Raw genomic sequence first — 12,537 nt, 5'->3', positions numbered from 1 at the left:
CACACGTCGGGAGTTGGGGGACGGGTTTTTCTTGAGTGACAGCGGAACTGTCTTTTCGGCTCAGGACATGACAGATTTGCACCGACACGGAGATACGAAAGGAATATTTTCGTCAAGACCGGGCTTCAAGTCAGCGGGCGGTCTAACCCGTATTCACGGATGACCAGGTACACCAGCTGGAGCCCAAGCCGGAAAGGATCGAAGACGCGCACTTGACCGCGTTTCAAGACAATGGAGAGAGGTCATTTCCATCCCTCTGAAACAGAAGCCAAGCCACGAGAGCGTCCCTTTCAACGGAAAAATTCGAATCTCTTATATATAGGCAGTACTATGATCCCACAGACAGTTTTTACCCGGATTTCATAGAGAGAGCATCTCCGCGCTACACTCTCGCGTGATCGTTGCTTTGTGTCCGTGAACTTTGTTTCCTTTCGTACTGTGAGCGACTTGCAGATAGGGAGTTACCAGTGTGCGCCTTATTTTGGTGAAGATTACGCGGTGATTTGTTTTTGCCAAGCGAGGACTACATAATGATGGAGGGCTAGAGAAGATAGAGAAGGGAGCCGTCGCTCCCCCTGACGCCTGCAACGACGCCGAAGCCAGTCAGCCAACGCCAAAGACGACACCAAAACCAAACACTGCCCAAAGCCCGAAGGACGCTTTCAGATCGACGTCCCAACCAAAGCCCGAAGGACGTTTCCAGATCGACGTTCCAACCGAAGCTCGTTACCAGAGAGAGAGGGGGAAGGACGATTCGAGAACGACGCCCAAACGAAGCCCGGCACCAGAGAGAGATGATTGCAGGTCGACGTCCAATTGATGCCCGACACTGGAGAGATTCCTGACCGGCGCGTGACCACGTACATCCGACGCTAGTGACAAGAGGAAAGCCCGAAGTACTAAGGAGGTGCAAGTACAACAGATCGTCGCAATTATTCTTCGTCGCGATCGACCTTGGAGGACAATTTCGCCACAAAGGAACCGTGTGCAAGTCCCGCGTCCAGGAGAGATGAATGACCACGCCATGTAGCAGAGTCTGGTACAGTATACTTCAGAGGGTCTCATGTACATGTAAACGTGCGTCGTTGGTATCAACACCGTACAGTTAACGCCGAAGCCTCACTTATTAGCAAAGTTACTCAGGAAAAACCTAAACCTAACCCCGCGTCTGATAATTTTTGGTATTGTTATAAAAAAGAGTTATTTCAGGTTCAGATGTTCTAATTTAATTGTCTGCATTCAGCGTTAGAAGCTCCATTTCATTTCTTTAATATTTAGTGTAAATTGTCAAAGTGTGCTCCATTTTTTGTGTAACCGACCGCCCCGTCGCGCCATTTAATTTGTCGATAGTTGACTGATGAGTTCTTTTAATTGTGGAAAGCGTAGTTGTTTTTATTGCAAGGTCGTGTGCGTGAAATAGTATTATTTGTTGCATAGTGGTTTTTAAGGTAATTTTTGCTCGCGCCGACGATTGATTAGTGTATTCCGGCAGCTGGAGCCAATTAAGTTTTTGCATCATTATGTAATTGAGTAGTTGTTCTCATGGGACGAGAGAGGCTTGTGTGTAATGCCCCCGTCCGGGAAACTTGTATAATGTCGAGCTTGCGACTCGATGCACACGTTCATTCGAACGAAAGATTTAACCACGCCGACCCAATTGTCTTAGTTAACCGCTTTCCGAGGGCTGGCACTTAAGTTAAATTAAAAGAGCACAGGAGCTGGCAGACAAATGCCCTAAATTCACATAAAGGTTTAAAAATTAAAAGGAATGATATGTTAATGAGATCCGTAATATGTATTTATACTTCATATGTAAAAATACCTCATGTGTGTGAAAGAGAGACAGAGTGTATGTTGGGAGAGCTTGAGGAGGCTTTGTAAACAGTTGTTGATTGCAATATTTTTTGTTGTTACAATATATATTCACTTTTTTACCGTTCGTCAGTGTTGTTATTTGACGTTTTTCAGGTACCAGATATTATGCTATTAGTGTTTTATGATTGTTCGAATCTACATATCAAAGGTAAACAAAACAGTGTAACATTTCAAGGTATTAATCTCCGCCTCGCAATACTATGACAATAAACGACCGTCTCAGTACCGAACTTGAAAACCTGGACCGAGAGTCACGACCGGTCTCCCGTACACATAACGACGTTTGGCCCCGTGCCGGGGTATGATTGACACGTCATTTCGGGGATCGTGAGTGCACTCGTTACATTTGGCGCCGCGAACATGGGACGGCAACTTTTGTCATGTCTTTCCAGGAAAGCCAAGTTGCGAGAGCGGTAGAAATTTCATTGTTGTATACGTCATGCATAAAATTCTTGTGTTAGGTTCCTGATGGTGTGTGTTTTTCGTTTTGTATGTCGAGGGTTATTTTCATGTATTTGTCGTAGGTTCACGTGTAAGGACACGTTATTGGGCGTAATTGGTAACAATAGGGCAGATATTTTTGTCGGCGAAAGCAGCAAGGGCAGCTGCATAGGGCATTTTTTATGTACTTTTTGTGTATTTTTTTGGTTGTTGGCGTAATTTATGGTTTCAGGCTGAGTTGTGGGATAAGGGATTCCCGACGGACCTCCTTTTTCTTTTTATGTATCGATTTGTAATTCACATTTTGTGTGAGCTCGCGTAAGTTTGCGTAACTGTTCCAAAGTGCGACAGAAGATTGAGCAGATAATTAACGAAAGGCCTTCATGAGATTAAGAAATCGTCGTATAGACTGTTTGAACAAGAGTGACGTCATGATGGTTTGCGAGGCTTGTGGAAAGGAATTTGCTGATTTCGAAATCGACAGCGAGGGGGCCAGACCGGCTTGTCCCCAGTGCAAGGGCCCGTTGGAAATGGAAAGGGAGATACCAAGTGCCCAAGGGGGTACATCGTCACGTGCGGACAGCGACCACAGCAAGGAAGAAGATGACGTAGGAAGTGGCAGTGGTGCCAACCAATTCCAGCTGGTCCTCCAGATGCTCCAAGGAATGGAAACCAGGATGCAAGGAATGGAAACCAGGATGCAGACGAACATCCAGGGATTGGAAACCAGATTGCGGACCGAAGTCCAGACGAACATCCAGGGATTGGAAACCAGAGTCCAAACCAACATCCAAGGATTGCAGGCTGAGGTGCAAGAGATGCAGACCGACGTACGAGGGATGGAAGAACGCCTCCAAGGGACGGTTCGCGCCTCCGGAGAAGAAGTGACACAACAGCTCCTTCAGACGATCCAAGAATCCGAGGCTCGAATCGAATCCAGGATCGCCAGGACTGACGTTCGCCTCAATGAACAGGAAGCCAAGGTGGCAACACTGGCGCAGAGCGTGCGTGAACAGGAAGGAGCTTTGCAACACATCGGCCAGCAGTGTGCACAGCTGGAGACGGCCTGCAATCGGAGCAACGATGCCCCCGAGCGACAAGTGCGGCGAGCAGCGAACCCAGCGGAAGGGAATTCCGAGAAGATAAAGGGAATCGAGGAAAATCTGCAACAATTGAACGTAGCCGACGTTCCGGGATCACCGCGAGAGCCGGCAGCTATGACGTCATCGCAGCCAGCTGAAGTTCCTTCGCCTTCAAGAAGCGCGAGTGACGCAAGGCCGACTACAGGTGTCAACCGAGGAAGCGAAGTGGAATCGAGACTACATCTTCCATCGTCGCGACCGTTCGAAGCCCAAACTTCAAGCCGGGACGACATATGGTCTAAACCACCGTCGGGGAGAACTTTGTTCCCGCCCGAATGTGAGAAAAACTTCAAGAAGTTCTCCGGGGACGACAGGATGTCGCCGTTTGCCCTCGTCGAGGAATTCGAAGCAACAGCCCGGGAGTTAGGACTGGCGGATGGAGAGCGATTGCTTGTGCTGAAAGGTTGGATGCAAGATCGAGCACAGAACAGGCTGGATCAGAATGAAAGACACTTTCATTCGTACTCGGCGTTTAGGGAAGCCTTCCTGACGCACTTTCCACGCTCTATGCAAGTGAAGGGAAAGATCAAGAAGCTGTTTTTCATGTACGGTGGGCAGCAACGCGCTCCAGGAGCCGAAGTTCGCCAGTTTCGAGATGATCCGCCTTCGCCACGACAGAGACGCCAGTATCGGGGACAGAGACGTCGAGGTGGTCAAACTCCTAGGTCGCCGGGTCACCATGGCAACAGCGGCGACAGCAACTTTTACAACGGTCGAGTGAACAATGGTTATTATCAACGTCATCCCAACAGTAGACCGGAGAGCCCGCGTTCGGACAACGAGAACGCAAGGCGCAGCCCGCCAAGGGTTCAAAGGAGCCCGACGCGAAACGCGAACGGGCCGAATCCCAGCAACACATCTCCACAGCCGGGCCCATCAGGTCGTCAGCGCCGAAGGGAGGAATGGGATGGCGAAACATGGTTAAGCGACATCGCGCCATTTTAGTAAGATAACATTGCGCCATACCCAGAGTGTATAAAATGTATATTTATTATGTAAATTGGAGGTATCATTTATATCATGTGTTTTGTGTTATCGAACTGGTTGACTTTTGTTGTACAGGGTGTTAAAAAATTTGTAGTCAAAATTTCATGCCCCTGAGTAGTAAAAATTTTATTCACCTACAGAATTTTTTGATCGGAAGGAGGGCGAGATGTCACGGTATCTAGTGACATGTGAAACGCAGTTCGATAAAAATTATTTTTTGTTTATTGATTCATTTTATGCACAAACATGAAAGTGTGAGGTTTGATCTTATTTTGTGGATAAACTTGTATCCGAGCCACACGTCGGGAGTTGGGGGACGGGTTTTTCTTGAGTGACAGCGGAACTGTCTTTTCGGCTCAGGACATGACAGATTTGCACCGACACGGAGATACGAAAGGAATATTTTCGTCAAGACCGGGCTTCAAGTCAGCGGGCGGTCTAACCCGTATTCACGGATGACCAGGTACACCAGCTGGAGCCCAAGCCGGAAAGGATCGAAGACGCGCACTTGACCGCGTTTCAAGACAATGGAGAGAGGTCATTTCCATCCCTCTGAAACAGAAGCCAAGCCACGAGAGCGTCCCTTTCAACGGAAGAATTCGAATCTCTTATATATAGGCAGTACTATGATCCCACAGACAGTTTTTACCCGGATTTCATAGAGAGAGCATCTCCGCGCTACACTCTCGCGTGATCGTTGCTTTGTGTCCGTGAACTTTGTTTCCTTTCGTACTGTGAGCGACTTGCAGATAGGGAGTTACCAGTGTGCGCCTTATTTTGGTGAAGATTACGCGGTGATTTGTTTTTGCCAAGCGAGGACTACATAATGATGGAGGGCTAGAGAAGATAGAGAAGGGAGCCGTCGCTCCCCCTGACGCCTGCAACGACGCCGAAGCCAGTCAGCCAACGCCAAAGACGACACCAAAACCAAACACTGCCCAAAGCCCGAAGGACGCTTTCAGATCGACGTCCCAACCAAAGCCCGAAGGACGTTTCCAGATCGACGTTCCAACCGAAGCTCGTTACCAGAGAGAGAGGGGGAAGGACGATTCGAGAACGACGCCCAAACGAAGCCCGGCACCAGAGAGAGATGATTGCAGGTCGACGTCCAATTGATGCCCGACACTGGAGAGATTCCTGACCGGCGCGTGACCACGTACATCCGACGCTAGTGACAAGAGGAAAGCCCGAAGTACTAAGGAGGTGCAAGTACAACAGATCGTCGCAATTATTCTTCGTCGCGATCGACCTTGGAGGACAATTTCGCCACAAAGGAACCGTGTGCAAGTCCCGCGTCCAGGAGAGATGAATGACCACGCCATGTAGCAGAGTCTGGTACAGTATACTTCAGAGGGTCTCATGTACATGTAAACGTGCGTCGTTGGTATCAACACCGTACAGTTAACGCCGAAGCCTCACTTATTAGCAAAGTTACTCAGGAAAAACCTAAACCTAACCCCGCGTCTGATAATTTTTGGTATTGTTATAAAAAAGAGTTATTTCAGGTTCAGATGTTCTAATTTAATTGTCTGCATTCAGCGTTAGAAGCTCCATTTCATTTCTTTAATATTTAGTGTAAATTGTCAAAGTGTGCTCCATTTTTTGTGTAACCGACCGCCCCGTCGCGCCATTTAATTTGTCGATAGTTGACTGATGAGTTCTTTTAATTGTGGAAAGCGTAGTTGTTTTTATTGCAAGGTCGTGTGCGTGAAATAGTATTATTTGTTGCATAGTGGTTTTTAAGGTAATTTTTGCTCGCGCCGACGATTGATTAGTGTATTCCGGCAGCTGGAGCCAATTAAGTTTTTGCATCATTATGTAATTGAGTAGTTGTTCTCATGGGACGAGAGAGGCTTGTGTGTAATGCCCCCGTCCGGGAAACTTGTATAATGTCGAGCTTGCGACTCGATGCACACGTTCATTCGAACGAAAGATTTAACCACGCCGACCCAATTGTCTTAGTTAACCGCTTTCCGAGGGCTGGCACTTAAGTTAAATTAAAAGAGCACAGGAGCTGGCAGACAAATGCCCTAAATTCACATAAAGGTTTAAAAATTAAAAGGAATGATATGTTAATGAGATCCGTAATATGTATTTATACTTCATATGTAAAAATACCTCATGTGTGTGAAAGAGAGACAGAGTGTACGTTGGGAGAGCTTGAGGAGGCTTTGTAAACAGTTGTTGATTGCAATATTTTTTGTTGTTACAATATATATTCACTTTTTTACCGTTCGTCAGTGTTGTTATTTGACGTTTTTCAGGTACCAGATATTATGCTATTAGTGTTTTATGATTGTTCGAATCTACATATCAAAGGTAAACAAAACAGTGTAACATTTCAAGGTATTAATCTCCGCCTCGCAATACTATGACAATAAACGACCGTCTCAGTACCGAACTTGAAAACCTGGACCGAGAGTCACGACCGGTCTCCCGTACACATAACGACGTTTGGCCCCGTGCCGGGGTATGATTGACACGTCATTTCGGGGATCGTGAGTGCACTCGTTACATTTGGCGCCGCGAACATGGGACGGCAACTTTTGTCATGTCTTTCCAGGAAAGCCAAGTTGCGAGAGCGGTAGAAATTTCATTGTTGTATACGTCATGCATAAAATTCTTGTGTTAGGTTCCTGATGGTGTGTGTTTTTCGTTTTGTATGTCGAGGGTTATTTTCATGTATTTGTCGTAGGTTCACGTGTAAGGACACGTTATTGGGCGTAATTGGTAACAATAGGGCAGATATTTTTGTCGGCGAAAGCAGCAAGGGCAGCTGCATAGGGCATTTTTTATGTACTTTTTGTGTATTTTTTTGGTTGTTGGCGTAATTTATGGTTTCAGGCTGAGTTGTGGGATAAGGGATTCCCGACGGACCTCCTTTTTCTTTTTATGTATCGATTTGTAATTCACATTTTGTGTGAGCTCGCGTAAGTTTGCGTAACTGTTCCAAAGTGCGACAGAAGATTGAGCAGATAATTAACGAAAGGCCTTCATGAGATTAAGAAATCGTCGTATAGACTGTTTGAACAAGAGTGACGTCATGATGGTTTGCGAGGCTTGTGGAAAGGAATTTGCTGATTTCGAAATCGACAGCGAGGGGGCCAGACCGGCTTGTCCCCAGTGCAAGGGCCCGTTGGAAATGGAAAGGGAGATACCAAGTGCCCAAGGGGGTACATCGTCACGTGCGGACAGCGACCACAGCAAGGAAGAAGATGACGTAGGAAGTGGCAGTGGTGCCAACCAATTCCAGCTGGTCCTCCAGATGCTCCAAGGAATGGAAACCAGGATGCAAGGAATGGAAACCAGGATGCAGACGAACATCCAGGGATTGGAAACCAGATTGCGGACCGAAGTCCAGACGAACATCCAGGGATTGGAAACCAGAGTCCAAACCAACATCCAAGGATTGCAGGCTGAGGTGCAAGAGATGCAGACCGACGTACGAGGGATGGAAGAACGCCTCCAAGGGACGGTTCGCGCCTCCGGAGAAGAAGTGACACAACAGCTCCTTCAGACGATCCAAGAATCCGAGGCTCGAATCGAATCCAGGATCGCCAGGACTGACGTTCGCCTCAATGAACAGGAAGCCAAGGTGGCAACACTGGCGCAGAGCGTGCGTGAACAGGAAGGAGCTTTGCAACACATCGGCCAGCAGTGTGCACAGCTGGAGACGGCCTGCAATCGGAGCAACGATGCCCCCGAGCGACAAGTGCGGCGAGCAGCGAACCCAGCGGAAGGGAATTCCGAGAAGATAAAGGGAATCGAGGAAAATCTGCAACAATTGAACGTAGCCGACGTTCCGGGATCACCGCGAGAGCCGGCAGCTATGACGTCATCGCAGCCAGCTGAAGTTCCTTCGCCTTCAAGAAGCGCGAGTGACGCAAGGCCGACTACAGGTGTCAACCGAGGAAGCGAAGTGGAATCGAGACTACATCTTCCATCGTCGCGACCGTTCGAAGCCCAAACTTCAAGCCGGGACGACATATGGTCTAAACCACCGTCGGGGAGAACTTTGTTCCCGCCCGAATGTGAGAAAAACTTCAAGAAGTTCTCCGGGGACGACAGGATGTCGCCGTTTGCCCTCGTCGAGGAATTCGAAGCAACAGCCCGGGAGTTAGGACTGGCGGATGGAGAGCGATTGCTTGTGCTGAAAGGTTGGATGCAAGATCGAGCACAGAACAGGCTGGATCAGAATGAAAGACACTTTCATTCGTACTCGGCGTTTAGGGAAGCCTTCCTGACGCACTTTCCACGCTCTATGCAAGTGAAGGGAAAGATCAAGAAGCTGTTTTTCATGTACGGTGGGCAGCAACGCGCTCCAGGAGCCGAAGTTCGCCAGTTTCGAGATGATCCGCCTTCGCCACGACAGAGACGCCAGTATCGGGGACAGAGACGTCGAGGTGGTCAAACTCCTAGGTCGCCGGGTCACCATGGCAACAGCGGCGACAGCAACTTTTACAACGGTCGAGTGAACAATGGTTATTATCAACGTCATCCCAACAGTAGACCGGAGAGCCCGCGTTCGGACAACGAGAACGCAAGGCGCAGCCCGCCAAGGGTTCAAAGGAGCCCGACGCGAAACGCGAACGGGCCGAATCCCAGCAACACATCTCCACAGCCGGGCCCATCAGGTCGTCAGCGCCGAAGGGAGGAATGGGATGGCGAAACATGGTTAAGCGACATCGCGCCATTTTAGTAAGATAACATTGCGCCATACCCAGAGTGTATAAAATGTATATTTATTATGTAAATTGGAGGTATCATTTATATCATGTGTTTTGTGTTATCGAACTGGTTGACTTTTGTTGTACAGGGTGTTAAAAAATTTGTAGTCAAAATTTCATGCCCCTGAGTAGTAAAAATTTTATTCACCTACAGAATTTTTTGATCGGAAGGAGGGCGAGATGTCACGGTATCTAGTGACATGTGAAACGCAGTTCGATAAAAATTATTTTTTGTTTATTGATTCATTTTATGCACAAACATGAAAGTGTGAGGTTTGATCTTATTTTGTGGATAAACTTGTATCCGAGCCACACGTCGGGAGTTGGGGGACGGGTTTTTCTTGAGTGACAGCGGAACTGTCTTTTCGGCTCAGGACATGACAGATTTGCACCGACACGGAGATACGAAAGGAATATTTTCGTCAAGACCGGGCTTCAAGTCAGCGGGCGGTCTAACCCGTATTCACGGATGACCAGGTACACCAGCTGGAGCCCAAGCCGGAAAGGATCGAAGACGCGCACTTGACCGCGTTTCAAGACAATGGAGAGAGGTCATTTCCATCCCTCTGAAACAGAAGCCAAGCCACGAGAGCGTCCCTTTCAACGGAAGAATTCGAATCTCTTATATATAGGCAGTACTATGATCCCACAGACAGTTTTTACCCGGATTTCATAGAGAGAGCATCTCCGCGCTACACTCTCGCGTGATCGTTGCTTTGTGTCCGTGAACTTTGTTTCCTTTCGTACTGTGAGCGACTTGCAGATAGGGAGTTACCAGTGTGCGCCTTATTTTGGTGAAGATTACGCGGTGATTTGTTTTTGCCAAGCGAGGACTACATAATGATGGAGGGCTAGAGAAGATAGAGAAGGGAGCCGTCGCTCCCCCTGACGCCTGCAACGACGCCGAAGCCAGTCAGCCAACGCCAAAGACGACACCAAAACCAAACACTGCCCAAAGCCCGAAGGACGCTTTCAGATCGACGTCCCAACCAAAGCCCGAAGGACGTTTCCAGATCGACGTTCCAACCGAAGCTCGTTACCAGAGAGAGAGGGGGAAGGACGATTCGAGAACGACGCCCAAACGAAGCCCGGCACCAGAGAGAGATGATTGCAGGTCGACGTCCAATTGATGCCCGACACTGGAGAGATTCCTGACCGGCGCGTGACCACGTACATCCGACGCTAGTGACAAGAGGAAAGCCCGAAGTACTAAGGAGGTGCAAGTACAACAGATCGTCGCAATTATTCTTCGTCGCGATCGACCTTGGAGGACAATTTCGCCACAAAGGAACCGTGTGCAAGTCCCGCGTCCAGGAGAGATGAATGACCACGCCATGTAGCAGAGTCTGGTACAGTATACTTCAGAGGGTCTCATGTACATGTAAACGTGCGTCGTTGGTATCAACACCGTACAGTTAACGCCGAAGCCTCACTTATTAGCAAAGTTACTCAGGAAAAACCTAAACCTAACCCCGCGTCTGATAATTTTTGGTATTGTTATAAAAAAGAGTTATTTCAGGTTCAGATGTTCTAATTTAATTGTCTGCATTCAGCGTTAGATGCTCCATTTCATTTCTTTAATATTTAGTGTAAATTGTCAAAGTGTGCTCCATTTTTTGTGTAACCGACCGCCCCGTCGCGCCATTTAATTTGTCGATAGTTGACTGATGAGTTCTTTTAATTGTGGAAAGCGTAGTTGTTTTTATTGCAAGGTCGTGTGCGTGAAATAGTATTATTTGTTGCATAGTGGTTTTTAAGGTAATTTTTGCTCGCGCCGACGATTGATTAGTGTATTCCGGCAGCTGGAGCCAATTAAGTTTTTGCATCATTATGTAATTGAGTAGTTGTTCTCATGGGACGAGAGAGGCTTGTGTGTAATGCCCCCGTCCGGGAAACTTGTATAATGTCGAGCTTGCGACTCGATGCACACGTTCATTCGAACGAAAGATTTAACCACGCCGACCCAATTGTCTTAGTTAACCGCTTTCCGAGGGCTGGCACTTAAGTTAAATTAAAAGAGCACAGGAGCTGGCAGACAAATGCCCTAAATTCACATAAAGGTTTAAAAATTAAAAGGAATGATATGTTAATGAGATCCGTAATATGTATTTATACTTCATATGTAAAAATACCTCATGTGTGTGAAAGAGAGACAGAGTGTATGTTGGGAGAGCTTGAGGAGGCTTTGTAAACAGTTGTTGATTGCAATATTTTTTGTTGTTACAATATATATTCACTTTTTTACCGTTCGTCAGTGTTGTTATTTGACGTTTTTCAGGTACCAGATATTATGCTATTAGTGTTTTATGATTGTTCGAATCTACATATCAAAGGTAAACAAAACAGTGTAACATTTCAAGGTATTAATCTCCGCCTCGCAATACTATGACAATAAACGACCGTCTCAGTACCGAACTTGAAAACCTGGACCGAGAGTCACGACCGGTCTCCCGTACACATAACGACGTTTGGCCCCGTGCCGGGGTATGATTGACACGTCATTTCGGGGATCGTGAGTGCACTCGTTACATTTGGCGCCGCGAACATGGGACGGCAACTTTTGTCATGTCTTTCCAGGAAAGCCAAGTTGCGAGAGCGGTAGAAATTTCATTGTTGTATACGTCATGCATAAAATTCTTGTGTTAGGTTCCTGATGGTGTGTGTTTTTCGTTTTGTATGTCGAGGGTTATTTTCATGTATTTGTCGTAGGTTCACGTGTAAGGACACGTTATTGGGCGTAATTGGTAACAATAGGGCAGATATTTTTGTCGGCGAAAGCAGCAAGGGCAGCTGCATAGGGCATTTTTTATGTACTTTTTGTGTATTTTTTTGGTTGTTGGCGTAATTTATGGTTTCAGGCTGAGTTGTGGGATAAGGGATTCCCGACGGACCTCCTTTTTCTTTTTATGTATCGATTTGTAATTCACATTTTGTGTGAGCTCGCGTAAGTTTGCGTAACTGTTCCAAAGTGCGACAGAAGATTGAGCAGATAATTAACGAAAGGCCTTCATGAGATTAAGAAATCGTCGTATAGACTGTTTGAACAAGAGTGACGTCATGATGGTTTGCGAGGCTTGTGGAAAGGAATTTGCTGATTTCGAAATCGACAGCGAGGGGGCCAGACCGGCTTGTCCCCAGTGCAAGGGCCCGTTGGAAATGGAAAGGGAGATACCAAGTGCCCAAGGGGGTACATCGTCACGTGCGGACAGCGACCACAGCAAGGAAGAAGATGACGTAGGAAGTGGCAGTGGTGCCAACCAATTCCAGCTGGTCCTCCAGATGCTCCAAGGAATGGAAACCAGGATGCAAGGAATGGAAACCAGGATGCAGACGAACATCCAGGGATTGGAAACCAGATTGCGGAC

This window comes from Lepisma saccharinum, chromosome 5 (genome assembly GCF_977018435.1).
Source record: "Lepisma saccharinum chromosome 5, izLepSacc3.1, whole genome shotgun sequence".
NCBI classification, from domain to species: Eukaryota; Metazoa; Arthropoda; class Insecta; order Zygentoma; family Lepismatidae; genus Lepisma; species Lepisma saccharinum.
This window is presented reverse-complemented; position numbering follows the sequence as displayed.